The following is an 11,621-nucleotide window of genomic DNA, read 5'->3' on the forward strand; positions in this document are numbered from 1 at the left end:
CAACAGTTCCATAAGTGACAATGATTCATAACACTGATATGTATATACCAAACCATCATACTTTTCATACTATGGAGCAAATCAATTAGGGACACATCAGGCTCTTACCTTAAAATTCCAAGGAATCCACATTTTAACAGCATGGCTGGAGCACCACCTATTGTGATAAAAATTATTGGGGTTTTTTTTTTATATCTAGAGGAAATACTTTTTTTGACATATATAGATTTTTAAATATGTATACTATGAATCTTATTTTGTAGGCTGAAAATTGACAATATTTCTATTTGATTTGGAAGTCTTTTGAGACAGAATGTGCCCAGAGAATTTGGCAATATTTCATATTGTACAACTCACCTAAAACTAAAACAGAATATATGTAGCCTTACTAATTTTGAATTAATCTTTGATATTTTTAGATTATTTATAAGCAGCTGACTGGTGGCTTAATTAAAAATTTTTTTTACCTTAAAAATTTTTTAATGTTTTTATTTATTATTGAGAGGAGGGAGGGGCAGAGAGAGGGGACACACAGAATCTGAAGCAGGCTCCAGGTGGGGCTCAAGCCCACAAACCACAAGATCATGACCTGAGCAGAGGTCGGGACGCTTAACTAACTGAGCCATTCAGGCGCCCCTTTACTTTTTATAAAATATAATGTTTAGTCTTTCTTCATAATACCCTAACAAAACTTCCATGACTAAAATAATAATTGATCTTTCTATATTTCCATCTAAAATTTGATTTTTTGTGTGTGGAAGACACAAAACCATTTTATAGCTACACACAGTTGTAAGTTTAGATTATGTTTCAAAGTTATTTAAATATTTTGGTTGCCCATTTTATTCTGATTTCAGGTAACTAATTTTATCTATTCCTTTTTAGTTACTGAAAGAAAAATTTTCATCAAATGTGTCATGTGTTTGCTGCAATGTCCTCTACTTTAACAAAAATTTTTTTTACATTACCTAACAGGCTTTTGTTTTGCTCTGTTCACAGCAAATTGCAAGTGACATTTGTGGTGAAATTCATAGCACTTATTACGGTCTCTTATTTTTTACTGCTCTGACCAGAGTACTGGCTTCCATTTGACTATGTGCCATTAGTATGCTTTCATTTTAAGTTTTAAAATGTGTACATATTTATTTAACCTAGAATAATTTAACTATAAATAGAGTAATAAGTATTATATTTAATTGGGGGCACCTGGGTGGCTCAGTCAGTTACGTGTCCGACTTTGGCTCAGGTCATGATCTCACGGTTCGTGGGTTTGAGCCCTACATCGGGCTCTGTGCTGACAGCTCAGAGCCTGGAGCCTTCTTCGGATTCTGTGTCTCCCTCTCTCTGCCCCTCCCCTGCTCGAGCTCTGTCTCTCAAAAATGAATAAACATTTAAATTTTCAAACAAACAGGGGCTCCTGGGTGGCTCAGTCGGTGAAGCGTCCAACTTCGGCTCAGGTCATGATCTTACGGTTTGGGGGTTCGAGCCCCGTGTTGGGCTCCATGCTGACAGCTCAGAGCCTGGAGCCTGCTTCAGATTCTGTGTCTCCCTCTCTCTCTGACCCTCCCCTGCTCACGCTGTCTCTTTCTCTCTCTCTCAGAAATAAAACATTTTTTAAAAGCATTATATTTAATTACCAATTATCATTTCCTTCATATCACTGCAACTCATGCTGTCTTCATAAAATACCCAAATAAGCCCATCAATGGCTTGACACCAGCTAGATCAGTGAGGTGTTTATGTGTAACACTAGAACCAACATCTACACAGGACACGTACACCAGAACACAAAAGTAAGATCTATGCAGTGGTTGAAGTGAAATGTAGTCCTTCCAAAGCAATAAAGTTGTCAGTAATGGGAAAATATTTCACACTGCTTTTTTAGAAAGTTTTTATTTATTCACTCATTTATCTCTACACCCAGTGTGGGGCTTGACCTCATGACCCAGAGATCCAGAGTTACAGACTCTGACTCAGACATCCAGGCGCCCCTACACTGATTTTGTTTATATGTTTAAATTAACTGTAATTAGATAAAACATAAATCAACTTCTCAGTTACACTAGCCTTGTGTCTTAGAAAAGAGCAATCGAGTGGCCATACAGAATATACTGGATGTAGGATGGGAATGAGAGGAGCATCAGGAAAAAGTGAATACAAGGTATCTGTCCAATATTACTAGGTATTGTAATAATCCAGGATGGATATAAGGAAGATTCACTATAGCTATGATGGTAGGAAAAAATGTCAAATATTTTTCACATATTAAGAATTAGCAGGCCATGGGGTGCCTGGGTGGCTTAGTGGGTTAAGCGTCCGACTTTCGCTTAGNTTCTTAAATAATGTTAAGTGTACTAAACTCCCATTTCAATTATTAAAATAATTTTTTAATGTTTTATTTATTTTTGAGAGGGAGACACACAGCACAAGCAGGGGAGGGGCAGAGAGGGAGATACAGAATCCGAAGCAGGCTCCAGGCTCCAAGCTGTCAGTGCAGGGCCCAACACGAGGCTCAAACCCGCAAACCGTGAGGTTCATGACCTGAGCCAAAGTCAGACACTTAACCAACTGAGCCCCCAGGCGCCCCTCAGTTATTTATTACCTAGTGCTTTTGTTCCATACTGGTGTCCAGGAAGATGGTTTCCATGGCTGGTTTTTGAATTAGGGCCAAGTCTGCTAACTATCCCCCCATCCAACCACTTTTCTTCCATAATAAAAGAATGAGCACGTCTTTATTTGCTTATGTGCATAACTCAGGATGATGATCCCCCACCATACTTGCCTGTGGGTCTTCTGTTATGGCCAACTGGAGACCATTGAGATTGTGTGGCAGTTGGGGGGAAACTTCCTTAAACACTGGTTATCCCCCTTCCTTCCTTCCTTCCTCCCTGTCTCCATTCGGCTGTTATTTGAGACCTTCCTCGGAGAAGAGGAGTGAAATAATTTATAGAACATTGTAAGATAGGAGCTTAAGTAAAATAAATGCTCCTAAGCTTGGGAAACATAAGCAGTGAGCATTAGTGGAAGTTAGTGGAATTATCAAAGCCTGCTATACTTGGCTTTTAAACTGATTATTCCTCCATGTCTATCTTTGGGAAATTGACATAGAAAACTGCTTTGAAGCAGGTAGAGAAAGAGGAGCTACCATCCATGAATGAACTGTGCTGTCTTAGATCTCCTAATTAGGCAATTTACATTAATTCCATTCTGAAAGTCGACTTAATGAATCTGGACTGCTAACCTCCAACCTCAGGAATCCTAGGTTCTTTCAAGAGCGGAGACAGAATGCTAGCCTATTAGATGCCATATTCTGATTCATTCAAAATTTGCAGAGAGGGGTTACAATTTTTCTTACAAAGGGTAGAACTGAAACTAGACCCACAAAAGAGTCTGAGGATTGAGGTCGAGGCTAGGATGTCTATCCTTAATCTTTCCTGAGCTTAATTCCTCACAGAAAGAAATAGATGCACGACTTATGTCCTTGGCACTGTAAGGATGAAGGTTTTTGCCCTAAGGCCTGGAATAAGTAAATACTCCTGTGAACTCTCAGACCCAAATTATCCCCTTCAGACATGTGATTGGTTCTTCTCTCACCTAGCCCAGAAAAAAAATATTTTAAGCCCTTCTTCCACCAGCTTACTCTTTACCAAATTTGGTTAAGTTCCAATCATGACCTCTGACACTTTGTGATTTCACTTCCCATCAGGATTCTGAGACCAAGAACCCTTCTTTTAACCTACAGAGAGCTCTTCTACTGAGTACATGGACATGAATCTGAAATGTATCTCTCTTCAAAGATCTGCCTGTTGAGTTAGTAAGGAAGACCAGTAAAATGATACTTATAATGCGGTACAACCAAGAGCTATGAAATTAATAGTAAAGGGGGCTGAAGTCGGTAGGCACTGAAAACAAGTAATCTGGAAGGACTTCATGAAATAATATGAAGACTTCTGTTTGCAGCAGACTGGATCACTTGAAAAATCACTTGATACAAAATATCAAGAAATGCTCAGTAAAATAGAAAAATTATCTCAAATGCTGATAGATATTCTATCAAATGTTATGTAGCTGAGTATCTAAGAATATTAAATCTGCATTGGGAAAAAAGTGAAAAAGGAAACTGAAAAGGCAATAGTACTGGGGCTACTTGGGATGATACAAATTGAATGGACCTGGAGACAAAAGCAATGCTAGAAGCTACAAGGAGCAACAGACAAATCCGTACACATTGTGGGAGATTTTAAGACATCTCTCAGTAAATGGTTCAAGCAGACAAAAATTGCATAATGAATATACTGATCTTATGAGCATATTATAAAAGTCATGTACTTAACATGCACTGATTACATGCTGAAATGCATATGGGTTGTTAAAAAATGGACCAAGTTAGAGAACTCAAACATCCTGATTTCAAAACTTATTACAAAGCTATCATAGTCAAAACTGTTCCTGACATAAGTGATAGACATAAACATCACTAGAATTGAATTGAGAGACCATATATAAACCCATACGCTATACTGCCAACTGATTTTGACAAGGAGGCCAGGACCATTTGATGGGGAAAGAACAGTCTCTTCAACAAACAGTGCTAGGAAAAATGAATACTCTCATGCAGAAGAATAAAGATGGACCCTTATCTCACACCATATACAAAAAATACCTCAAAATGGATCAAGGACCTAAAACTAAGAGTGTACTGAATTCTTAGAAGAAAACGTAGGGGGAAATCTTCATGAAATTGGATTCGACCATGATTTCTTAGATGTAATACTAAAAGCACAGGAAAGAAAAAATAAATTGAAATAAACTAAAAACCTTTGTATATCAACAGTTACTATAAATATAGTGAAAATGTGGTCCTCAGATAGAGGAAATACTTTATTTATTTGACACATTAAGATCCAGAATATATAAAGAATTACTACAACTCAACAACAAAACAAAACAACCTGATTAAAAAATAAGCCAATGAAGAGATAGTTCTCCCAAGAAGATATGCAAGTGGCCAATAAGCACATGAAAAGATAATCAACATTATTAATCATTAAAGAAATGCAAGTTGAAAACACAAATAGATACCATTTCGCACCTAGCAGGATGGCTATTTAAAAAAAGAAAAAGGAGAGTGCCTGGGTGGCTCAGTTGGCTAAGCATCCGACTTCGGCTCAGGTCATAATCTTGTGGTCTGGAGTCTGAGCCCTGTGTTGGGCTCTGTGCTGACAGCTCAGAGCCTGGAGCCTGCTTTGGATTCTGTGGGTCTCTCTGCCCCTCCCCGCCCCCAAATAAACATTACAATTAAAAAGAAAATAACAAGTGTTGGTGAAGATGTTGAGAAACAGCAACATTTGTGCATTGCTGGTAGGAATGTAAAACGTGCAGTTGCAGTGGAAAACAGTATGATGACTCCTCAAAATTTTAAATATAGAATTACCATATAATTCAACAATTCCACTTCTAGGTATATATCCCAAAGAAATGAAAGCAGGGACTTCAACAGATATTTGTACTCTAATGCTCACAGCACTGAAATATTCACATTATATCACAATAGCCAAAGGTAGAAAGAACCCAATGTCCACGATAGATGAATGGATAAACAAAATGTGATAGATATATATGTTGTGGAATATTATTCATCCTTAAAAAAGGAAAACGTTGAGATATGCTATATGGATGAATTTTGAAAACACTAGGCTAAGTGAAATAAACTAGACACAAAATGACAAATATTGTATGATTCCACTTATATAGAGTACCTAGAATCGTCAAACTCCTCCTAGAGACAGAAAGTAGAATACTAGTTACCAGGAGCTTGGGAGGGCAAAGGCTGTGGCAATGGGGAGTTACTGTTTAATAAGCACGGAATTTTGGTTTGGAATGATGGAAAGTCTGGAGATGGATAGTGATAGTGCTTACACTGTGTTAAGTGTACTTAGGACTACTGAACTGTGAACTTAAAAACTGTCAAAACGGTAAACATTATGTTACATATTTTACCACAGTAAGAAAAATAATGAAGAAAACATAGACTACCAATGTATTTATAAAATGTAAATCAAGGCTATTATGACTCTTGATGTGAGTGCATGACATCCAGTACAAATCATAAAGTAAATAATTAACAGACTTATCTGTGAGAATAGTAACACTCCTTTTCCAATACCCCCTTGAGCAAAGTTAAAAGGAAATTAAGCAGAAAGCTTTTGTTCCACATATGAGAAAAAATATTGGACTGAATCAATAAGCAGTCTTCTTAAAATTTTTATTTTTTTATTGTTTGTTTATTTTTGAGTGTGTGTGTGTGTGTGTGTGAGTGGGGAAGGAGGAGAGAGAGAGCAAGACACAGAATTGGAAGCAGGCTCCAGGCTCTAAGCTGTCAGCACAGAGCCCGATGTGGAGCTCAAACTCATGAACTATGAGATCATGACCTGAGCTGACATTGGACACTTAACCGACTGAGCCACCCAGGCACCCCTAAAGATTTTATTTTTAAGTAATCTCTATACCCAATGTGGGGTGCAAACTCACAACCCTGAAATCAAGAGTCACCTGCTGTACCAACAGAGTCAGCCATGCACCTCAGTAAGCAGCTCATACGCAGCAATACACAGATAAACACTCTGATATGACAAAGAACGAGCTAAGGATATAAATGGAGATGTAATAAAAATAAATGTGTTCATGTAAATATATCTAAACTTATGACATGAGTAGAAATGTTATTAAATATTACATATTGGCCTAAAACTGGCAAACTTATAGAAAAGTATCTATTGTACCATAATTTTTATGTACTATTAATTCCAAGTTAATTTGGTATAAAATAGTTCATATACAGCTTTCTTAAAGGGTATCTTATGTCCTTATAAAAAAAAAAAAAGTATGTTCTAGGGGGACGTGGGTGGCTCACTTGTTTAAGAGTCTTGACTCTTGATTTCAGCTCAAGTCATGACATCAGGATCATAGGATCAAGCCCTGCGTTGGGCTCCATGTTGAGCCTGCTTAAGATTCTCTTTCTCTCCCTTTGCCCCTCTACCTGATCATGAATTCTCTCTCTCTAAAAAAATTTTAAAAATAAGTATGTTGTAAAAAAATAAAAATAAGTTATTTAATCCAGCAACCCATTTAAAAGAATATACTTCAGGGGCACCTGGGTAGTTCAGTCAGTTAAGCATCTAACTCTTGGTTTCAGCTCAGGCTGTGACCTCACAGTTTGTGAGACTGTGCTATCAAGCCCTGGTTTGGGCTCCTGCCTGACAGCATAGAGCCTGCTTGGGATTCTTTCTCTTTGCCCTTACCCCACTCACACACATGTGTACATGTCCTCTCTCTCTCTCAAGATAAACATTAAAAACAAAAACAAGGGGCACTTGGGTGGCTCAGTCGGTTAAGTGGCCGACTTCAGCTCGGGTCATGATCTCGTGGTCTGTGGGTTCGAGCCCCACGTCGGGCTCTGTGCTGACAGCTCAGAGCCTGGAGACTGTTTCAGATTCTGTGTCTCCCTCTCTCTCTGACCCTCCCCTGCTCACACTCTGTCTCTGTCTCAAAAATAAATGAAAACGTTAAAAAAATTAAAAAATAAAACAAAAAATAAAAGAATACTTCGTGGTGATGGATAAACTAAAATGAAAAAAATTTTTATTTTCCATAGGATTAATTATATTAGCAAACAATCAACAATTATGAATAGGCAAATAAAATATTGTATTCCAAAAATGGGAATCTGGGGAGGTATTAGTTAATAATTATGTAGAGGTAGAATGACTAATATTCACAAGATTTCAAAAAATAAAACAGGTTCTGTACGAAAACAGGTCTCTCCAATTTTGTAAAATTGTACATTTGCCCTAAATTATAAATATGTAATATAAGCAGTATTTTTTAAAGTATATTTATTTGATATTAGACAATGGTTAATTTTAACTAGCTGACAAAAATTTGAGGTTCAAATTTCTTCCTCCTCAAAAAGATAATAATTCCTTCTTTAATATTTGTATAATTAGAGATTATATATGTTAAGAGTGGGTAAGCCCTAAAGGTCCTGAAACACAACCATTTCAGCTCAGACCCGTGTCATCCCACTTGGAAGTTGGTGGGCCTTGAGCAAGTTTACCTTCCATAAGCTCTGTTTTTCCTCACTGTTTTAATGGCAGTATTATTACCATACATGCAGAGTTTTGTTGCTATATTTAAATTGGTTAATTATATGAATCTTTCAGCACTGCACCAGACTCATTAAGCATAAACATAATTTACTTAGTCACCCTCCTTGGGAGAGGCGTGTTGTTGCTGGAATAAAACACTAACAGCATCTATTGCTTTAGCCAAAACCCCCCTATCATATGAGAGCCGTGATGGTTCGTTTTATCTGCCAGTCTGACTGGGCCACAGGTGCTCAGGTATTTGGTTAAACGCCATTTCTGGGTGTGTCTGTGAGGGTGTCCTGTATGGATGAACACCTGAATCGGGGACTGAGTGAAGCAGATGCCCTCCCCTGTGTGAGGAGGCCACATGCAAGCCATGGGAAGCCTGTAGAGAATGAAAAGGCTGAATAAGAAAGAATTCTCCATGTTTGTCTGGAAGCTGGGACATCAGTCTCCTCCTGCTTTCTGACCCAGACTCCAGTTGGAACTCACACCATCATCAGCTTTCGCCTTCAAACTCCAACTGGCACTACATATGCATCACTGACTCTCCTGGGTCTCCAGTTTGTCAAATGCAGATCTTGGGGCTTCTTGGCCTGCTTACCGCCCCCCCCAATCCTATTAGCTCAATAGATGATAGATAGATAGATAGATAGATAGATAGATAGATAGATAGACAGACAGACAGACATAAATATATAGAAATCTACAGATTTTGTGTATCTTTCATCTAATCTATCTAATCTTTCTATATTTCTATCTTATTGGCTCTGTTTCTCTGGGGAACCCAGACTAATAAAAGAGCAAAAGAAAGAAATCTCAGGCATACAAGGGCTCAGCAATTATTCCATTTACTGTAAGTGACCCACATAATCAGTCTAAAGGAACCCCCAAGAAAGAGGATCCAGCCACATGACATTTAAACATATAAATCAGAACTAAGCTTTCACAGAAGGAGGGATGAGGTGAACACTCAGCACTGATGTTCCCACACTTCTGAACCTCCTCCAATTCCTCTGAGTCTCAAGCATTTTCTTTTCTTGGGGACTTGTGATATCAGGAATTCTCTTCCCCCCGTCTTTGCCATAAGAATTTGCTCTCATCTTTCAAACTGCAGCGTATTTATTAATTTCTCTTAGAGGCCTTCCTTATACCCATATTTAAATCAAGATCACCCATCATTGGTTCTCAAAAAAAAAAATCCTTCTTTTTCTTCATTATCACTCATCAGATGTGCCAGTTTATGCTTATTTATGTTTAGATTTTGCTAAGTCCATCTCCAAAAGTCAAATAAAATGTCCGTTACAGCATGATTGTTGACTTTTCAGTTCTTCATCTATAAAAGGAGTCAGAAAATTATGGCCTATGGGCCAAATCTGGCCCACTGCCTTTTTTTGTATGGCTATTATGGCCAATCAGCAAAGAGTAAGAATGGTTTTTGCATTTTGAAGGGATGGGGTTTTTACATTTTTAAATGTTGGAAGATATCAAAGAACAGTCCTTTGCGGAAGTTGAAACTTTTAGGATTCAAGGTCATGTGAAATGTCACTGGAACATAGCCACACCCAATCATTTACATATTATCTATGGCAGCTTTTCATGCTACAATCTCAGAGCTCAGAGGAGTCATGACAGAGACCCCCATGGCCCACAAACTACAATACCGATTGTCAGGCCCTTTACAGAAAAAATCTGCCAACTGCTGCACTATATTCAGCAGGGAGAACAATGCCTGGAAGGTAATGGAATCAATTGGTTCAAGTCTGGTGTAGCACTTAGGCATCAGGCATTTACCTCAAAGGCTAGACTTTAAAAAGCAATCATTTAGGGGCGCCTGGGTGGCTCAGTCGGTTAAGCGTCCCACTTTGGCTCAGGTCATGATCTCACGGTTCATGGGTTCGAGCCCTGAGTCAGGCTCTGTACTGACAGCTAGTTCAGAGCCTGGAGCCTGCTTCGGATTCTGTATCTCCCTCTCTCTCTGACCCTCCCCTGCTCATGCTGCCTCTCTCTCTCAGAAATAAATAAAAATAAATAAAAGCAATCACTTATATGTAGGCATAAATTTAACACAAATATGGCCCAAATAAGGAAACAGCAGAAACAGAAGGGTAAAATAATTTTTTTAACCACATAATTTCAAAATCACCCCTTCTAAGAAAGCAACTAAAGGTTTTCCACCAGGTAAATGAATACAAAATTAAAAATTCATTATAGGAGAGAAGTAAAGAAAGTCCCTATAGTGATGGTGGTAGAACATCTCAAGCACCAGGCACAGAAAGCAAGCATGAAGAATGGATCATGTTTAGAACTTGTGGCCAAGGAGGGGCGCCTGGGTGGCTTAGTCTGTTAAGCATCCGACTTTCGCTTAGGTCATGATCTCGCGGTTCGTGGGTTCGAGCCCCGCGTCAGGCTCTGTGCTATCTGCCAGCTCAGAGCCTGGAGCCTATTTCAGAGTCTGTGTCTCCCTCTCTCTCTGACCCTCCCCTGTTCACTCTCTCTCTCTCCTAGAAATAAATGAAAATATTTAAAAAAAAAAAAAAAAAGAACTTGTGGCCAAGGTTAATGCAGACCCTTTCCTCCACAGTAAACACTCAGGAATAGTAAAAGTAAACTGAATCAAAATTTTTATTGGTGAAATCCATAACGATGGCGTATGGGTGACACTGAATTATGAGGCATTAATGGAATATTTTCAAGTCTTGAATGTCTACTCTGAGGCAATATATTCTGGTAATTTACATAGGATATCTACCCAAGAATAGAGAAGATGAAAAATGTGGTTATCTCTGAAGAGTCATTGTATAGGAAATAGGAGAAAATAACACTTCTTTTGAATTTAGCACTATGTTTGTGTGCTATAAAAATAAACTTAGCAAATATATTCCCCCTCAAGTTCTACTTACACCTTTGACTTCATTTCCACATTGTCAACTTTGGTCTTCTCATCCTTGAAACAGAATTCCAGGAGTTAAACTTAAAAGAGCAGTCTTCTCTGACTCTAGGAACAAAAAAAAACTTTACAAGGTTAAGCCATTAATATTTCCCCTGTCCCTCATAGCTGCACACATGCACACAAAATCAGATAATAAAAAATCCCTAGTAAATGTTCTAATATTGAACACTTCAGAATTTTTGCTGTCTTTTTGAAATAAACACTAACCTCTGATTAGTCTGGGATTATGTTTGATGGTCTTAATATATACACTTAATTTAAATTGTCATCTATGATTCATGAAATGTATACATGTAAGCTTTGTTGTTGTTGTTAAAATAAAGGACCACTGGTTCTTCAGGTGTTCATAAAAAGATAATAAAGGGGGCACCTGAGTGTCTGAGTTGAGTGTCTGACTCTTGATTTCAGCTCAAGATAACATGATAACATGATATCAAGATGTCATGATAACAGAGTCATGGGATTGAGCCCATGTCAGGCTCCACACCAAGCGTGGCGCCTGCTTAAGATTCTCTCTCCCC

This window comes from Crocuta crocuta, unplaced genomic scaffold (assembly GCF_008692635.1).
Source record: "Crocuta crocuta isolate KB4526 unplaced genomic scaffold, BGI_CrCroc_1.0 scaffold334, whole genome shotgun sequence".
Taxonomy (NCBI): Eukaryota; Metazoa; Chordata; class Mammalia; order Carnivora; family Hyaenidae; genus Crocuta; species Crocuta crocuta.